Raw genomic sequence first — 6725 nt, forward strand, 5'->3', positions numbered from 1 at the left:
ACTGTATACGTTGCTACAAGTAGTGCACCGACGCCGAAACTACTGGAAACAAGTGAGCTCTAAAAGCGGCGCTTGATGACGCTGTTGTATGGCTTCTCTGGCCGAGTAACTCTACTGAGGTTGACAGACTGGATTTCGTGCCGTCCGTTAGGTGAACCCCCCCCCCCCATTTTTGTAATGCCAAAACTTTCAGTTATTTTACTGGACGCCACTAAGTTTAGTGGAACGTATACCTAGCTTTACAGTAACACTGGGAGAGTGTGCGCAGTCTCCTCAAAGATCCTTTTCTCGTAGTTTTGTCTCCTTACGATTCGCTACACAGTCTCCGCTCCCTCTCGAACCTTCCTCTTCCTCTCTGGAAGGTACAAATCTTGCACGCATTCCATGCCACCACCCGGTCACCGCTCTCGCGAAACGCTCATTCCTTGCGTATACATACACGAGCGCACCCATCCGCCTGCACGAGAGCTCCGGCCTAAACGCGGAGAAAAATGCCGTTATTAACGAACCAGCCGGTCGGAAATCAGGAAGCTCACGGAAGCAGGACTCACGCACGAGTGCGCCAATTACGAGCGAGAACCCACGTACGCCATCTTCCGGAGCGGTGACGTCAGCGGAAAAGATGCTCAATCATTCGCTGGAGGCACATTGTTGCCCGGCGGTAGGGAACCCGCGTGCAGTGCACCGTTATGCGGCACGCGATCGCTTTGATTCTGCTCTTAGGGCTTTTCATTCGGAATGCCGGAACTTCGCAGCGTCTGCTATGAATAATAAAAAGGACGCGTAGCGTGTGCATGCAGAATGCCTCGCGTTAGGCTCATTAAGTTTTGGGGCACGGGTCGCTTCTTGCATGAGTATAGTTTAGTTTTCGGCAGGATGAGTGATGTGATGAGAAAAAGTTTTGACTTGACCTCGTGATGGTGAGAAATTAATTCGTCTTTTTGTGTGCTTTATGATACAACTGAAAACTCCCCACTGATCGCGCCGTGTTTCGCATGAGGGAGCGAAAATTTATATTGTTCTGAGAATCTATACTTTTTTCGGGATGACGCACTCCTGTAAAAAAATGCGTTTTGCAAAACAGCAAAAGCAAGATCAACGAAGACAAAAAAGAAATAGAAATAAGCTTTTTTTTTTCTACTCTCGTAATGCTACAAATTTCCAATGCTTCTGATAAAATATCATAGACGGCTATGTAAAGTAGGTTATGCAGAATCATGACCGTGGACATATTATGGCTAGGAAATGAGTTGGCGACTGGGTCTCCAACTGAAATTATTTTTTACTATTAATTGTTGTATGTAATTACGAGACAGAAAGGGACGATATATTACAAATTGTTGTGTAACATTATCGTAAATTAACACTCGCAAAATTTAGTGCTACTCTACCAAGTGCTTGCGCGAAATAAAAGTTGTGCCACCAAGGTACTCTTTCCACGACTGCGTCAGACAGTGATGTCGCCATGGCATGCAAGACCTGCGGATTAACAATGCACTTGCGAATCGAAACAGTTGCACGACCAATAGCAGTTCTGCAACAAAGGCAGTAAGGTGCATCCGCATATATCGACCCAACTAATACATGACACCAGACTCGTGGCGCCATCTGTGTTTCTTCCAATGAAGCAGAAGAGCATTCGTGCTCTTCGAAGTGGAAGGAGGGCGCTGGCGGGCGCCAACTTGTTTTCTTTTTTCCTTTTTTTTACCAGCGTCATCGTCACCTGCACTGGTGGTGGGTGGTGATAGGGCTTGCCGTTGTCGGCCTCACGTATGGTTGCAATGAATGTGCGTCCTGGGCCGACTTCTAAGGGAACTGTGCCGACATATGTCTGACATATGTCAGCTGCGCTTATGGTAAAGTTCGCCTTACGGCACTTTCAAATGAAAGTCAGCGACACTGCGCTAGCACTATCTAACCACTTCGTGATGAGCAAATCGGCAAATGTGTGTTATCCGGCTTTATTTTAACAATAACGGCACATTGTTTTTGGAATCCAGAGAAAAGGACACATGGGCAGACGTGTAAAAGACAAAATCAAGAAAGTGTGAAAGTATAATACCAGATATAGAACGTAATTAAGACAGAAAAAAACAGTAGGGTAGTAACCAATCCAAAAAAGTACGAGCGTATTTAAGATACATTAGAAATACTTGAGTTTTGGTGATTATCGATTTTACTTCAAATTTAAAGGGAGAGTTCGCTCTTGACGGATGAGAGCATGAACATTTTTCTTGGAAATGGTAGTGCATTTCCTACTTCACCAAGGCTCTGAGGTACGTTGCGTGTAGTTGTACGGCATAATTTAGTATATCAGCATCGCAGTGCACTGGAATGCACGCGATTTGAAATTTACGAGGGTGTTCCAAACACTCACCGTCTCCTCTCAGCTGTCATCTTCGCTCCCACGTGACCATCCCCAGAGTCAACGTCGTGTGACGTCACGCGAGCGGCTGCTCTTTCGTTTTATCCAACGTTACTAGATACTGAGTTAAGTTGGTATCCTCCCTGTAGATCTACCTGCTCTGAGTCAAAAACGAACGAAGTTGGCTACGTAGCCACCAGGAGCAGCAATTCAGTCGGGAACATAGATCACTGTTGCTTGACGAATTGTGGGTTATTTGCCACCAGACGTCGTGCCGTGCCGTTTTGCCTCAATTATGTTGACAAATTAAAATTATTACCAGTCCACATTTGTAACGTGTTGCACTAAAAGGGGGACGGGACGAGGGGGAGGGGCTTCTCAGCGATATCCCATTCATGTCTGATGCACATCCCTCGGGGGCATCCACAGGATCTCCCTGAAACATTTCTCGGTGTCTCATTTTTTCATTTTTGGGACAAGTTTAGGTGTGTGTGTTTTCTGCTATGTCACTTATCTGGGCTTGTTGGTACACGAACATCATGAAAAGAGCGCTGCAACACGAAGACCAGAGACGTAAGAGACACACCGAAGAGACACAGAGACGGCATTCATGGAAGCGAGGAGAAGAGCATCCTCCAAGAAGGCATCGGAGAAAAAAAAATGTTCATGCGAGTATATGTTTTCATCTCCATTTCGTTTTTATTTGTTTGACAGTACATATCACAAATTCTAACTTGATAGTAACATTATGATTATGATTATTATTATTTTTCCTGACGCTCAGGATTTAACTTGAACACTTGCACAAGCCTGAAAGAAACGAAGAGTAGAAAAGAGAATCGAAATTTCTCACGTAACGTGAGATGGGAAACGCGTAAAGGCACGTCGGTAGGAGCAAGTTGGCACTAAGGGTCGGTGAGCAGCGCTGGCGGCGGTGGATGGGAGAACCTGAGCCCTGAACGCCACCTGTGAGAGATACTACGAGACTCACTGCATCGCGCTTTCGAAACGCGCCGCATGACGGCGGGAGTTGTACGTTCGTTGCTGATTTCATGCCGTTTAGCCCCGCGTTGCTGACCATGCGGCAAAGTAAGCGCAGCACGTCAGCGGAGAAGTTAGCACAAAGCCATTTTCTTTCTCTCTCTCTGCTTTATAACCTCCTGTTTCGTTTTCAATCCATTTCTGCCATGTGACTGCAGGAATGTGATTAAAAAAAAAAAACTAGAGTTACGCATAAACAGAAGGGATTTCCCCTACCCACCCCTGCATTTTTGTACCCCCCCCCCCCCCCGGAAATTTCTCAGGTGACCCCACCAAGCTCGGCCACCAACATGTTCTGGTAGAAGGTCCGCCGCAGCGAATTACATCCAGTACTGACAAACGTGGGCTCTACGACCGCAGTCATGCAGATGGTCGTATCATGCCTTTGTCCAAAATCATTCGAAAGTGAGCGTTCAATCCATATATTGCGCGCATATACGAGCAAAAATGCGTGCGGGCACGCAAACTCAATGTGGATCATTAAGAACCATTTGCGCCCAACTCAAATGAAGCGAGGTATTCTGCTTTTTTCGTCTAAGGTTTCCACCGTTGGTTGCTAGGTATTCATTGAGCTTCGTGAGACAAGGTGCTAACCTTTTTTTTTTTTTTGTCGGTCGCGTGATTATGCATCTTAATGTTGAAATGCCGTTCATAATGAATCTGTATTCTAATCTACCGTGTTCTAACGTAATAACACGTACAATTAAAACGAGAAAGCTGTGCAGAGATGTCACCATTGTGCCACGATTTTTTCCGTACGTGTCTATGAAATATTCCTGAAGTGGAACTTTCAACAAGCATAACCCCCCCCCCCCCCCCCCTCGAAAGCTCGGCACCGCCCCAGCAGTGAATTCCTGGAGAAATCACTGGATTTCACGAAAACCGAACACCCGTATCCAAAACCAACGATTTCCATTCCTACCGCGCTTCCTCCGTTGGAGCCCTCAATGAAGAACGATTGGCGAAGTGGAGTCAACGCTGAATACTGATATCCAATTCGGCCAACTTGTCCAAGTAGACCTCGCCGAACACGGACTTTCCATTAACGATTATTTTTGAAGCTCCGTTCTACCGACCCCCCATTATTGTGCAATGGGATCTAGCCACACTATATCTGAGACATGAACCCTCCCTGGGGTTCCATTAAGGAAGCCGAAAGGGACTTCGTGGGCGCGTATACGGGGGAGACACGTTCCAAAGATGCATGGGATTGGTTCCAGAAGTTTTGCGAGCTGTCAACGAATGCACGTGCGGCGGCCATCGGTTCTTCTACACTCTAAGAAAAAAAAAAAGGAGTAAAATGGGGAGTAATTGCAGCTTCTACTCCCCTAGTCTGCCAATTACTCCCCATTTTAGTCCCCTAACCCAACATTTAGTCCCGACATTTACTCCCCAGGACAGCAAATTGTCACTAAACTTCGCGAATGGTCTCCTGAATGCGACAGTCTACGTAAATATGTGCCCTTGATCAATTTGAACGACGTAAGGCTGTATAACTCAGACAACGTAGCAATTTTCCAGCCACACAGAGTAAGAAACAGTTAGCGCATCTTTCTTAGCAAATAGTGTCCTAGTATGGCGCAAGATTTTATATCACTCGATATAACACGGTTGACGGTTTGATTCAAAGTATTTTCATGCATGCGCGCCAATTATGTACCTGGGTCTCTTACAACAGCGCGTGAAATTCGGTCTTCACTCTGTGACATTCATTTACTCCCGTGCATTTACTCCCGAAAGGGACTATTTTTTGTTGCAATGCAATTACTCCCCAAAAGGAGTAAAAGTACTCCTTTTTTTCTTAGAGTGTAGGAAGCCGTTGAAGCAAGCAGGTGTGAGAGCGAGTGTCTCTGAACACCAGCTCACGCTCGTTCACCTTGTTCGCCCCTAGCTCCGAGAGTGTAGTTCAAGTCTACCAAATTGGTGGCGCTGTCGAACACTATGACGTTTTTTGTTTACAAACAGGGAGAGGTCTATTGTTCATGCTCTGGGGCACCTTGAGGCTTGTGTTGTGTTCGTCTATTTGTGTTTTTCAGCCTCCGAATTAGTTACTTTCCCTTCTTCTTTCTCTGTTATGTACGTGGATATCTTCTCGCTCTTCTTAGTATCATAATTTTTGTTTCTGTCTGGGTTCGGCAGAGCACACCAGAAATTTGGAGTCGCGTTGTGTATACGCTTGGTCCTCGGCGAGAGACGTCGAATACGGGCAACTGTATCAGTATTATCAGCATCTGTACTATCACTGTTAAAGTAGCTCAGAAGTCATTTTTAACGCCATGTTTTCTTTCTATAAACCTGCCAAGTAGGCTAGTAAAATGCACCATGAGAAGTAATTCACCCCACAGAGCCATAATTATCGCAGAAATTGAATTTAAGGTAAGCCTAAAAAACCACCATGCGCAACGGTGGTGGAGATTGGAGAGCAGTACCAGCCTGTGACCTTGCGCTGACGCTACACTGTTTGTGTACCTTAAAAAAAAGAAAAAAAAAAGAAAAGAAAAGAAAAACTTGCTTGCATCTAAACCTTTTGTGCTATTTGGCAAATGCATATACTTTCAGCAGACGTCTCAAACTGAAAATATTTTGGATGCCTTATCCAAAGAACGGCCATCCACAATATCTTCCATCTGCGCGGTAAGTCGAGGTCAGCACCTGTCTTTTTCTTTTTGTGCATGAGGGCTTTTGTAGTCCGTAAACCTATTCCCTCGGGGGGGATTAGCAATAGACCTCTCCCTGTTTGTACACAAATATCGTCATAGTGTTCGACAGCGCCATCAGTTTGGTAGAGTTCAACTACGCTGGAAGCTAGGGGAGCAAAGAAGGTATTGAAGGGATTACGATGGTCCCTGACAGGGACGCGACCTTCGGTCCTACTTTTCTTTCAATAGGAGGCAGCGAACAAGTGCCCATTCGTGAAACCCAGCCTTGGCCTACCGATTTGTTTCGGTTTCAGTCTGTTTACCAGCGTCATGATGACGTTTCTCGGGCAGAGGTCTATTGAAAGGGTCACCGTGGGCATGGAGGATTTCATTGTCCCGTGGGAGTTTCCCTGTGGGCAGTGTTTCTTCAGAGCCCTGAACAGCCGACTAGCAGACGATACTTTGAACCAATCAGCGAGCCCGGACGGCGTAGCGTCAGCGCAGGGTCACATGCTGGTACTGCTCTCCACCACCTTTGCGCAAGGTCGCTGTGTGGCGACGTACTTTAAATTCAATTTCGGCGATAATTTTCGATAGTTTTCTATAGTGGCGTCGTTTTTCAATCAGCTCATGCACGTCACTCATGGATATAAAGCAACGTCTGTTATCTGACTAGGAAG

The sequence above is a fragment of the Ornithodoros turicata genome, chromosome 3 (genome assembly GCF_037126465.1).
Source record: "Ornithodoros turicata isolate Travis chromosome 3, ASM3712646v1, whole genome shotgun sequence".
In the NCBI taxonomy this organism is placed as follows: Eukaryota; Metazoa; Arthropoda; class Arachnida; order Ixodida; family Argasidae; genus Ornithodoros; species Ornithodoros turicata.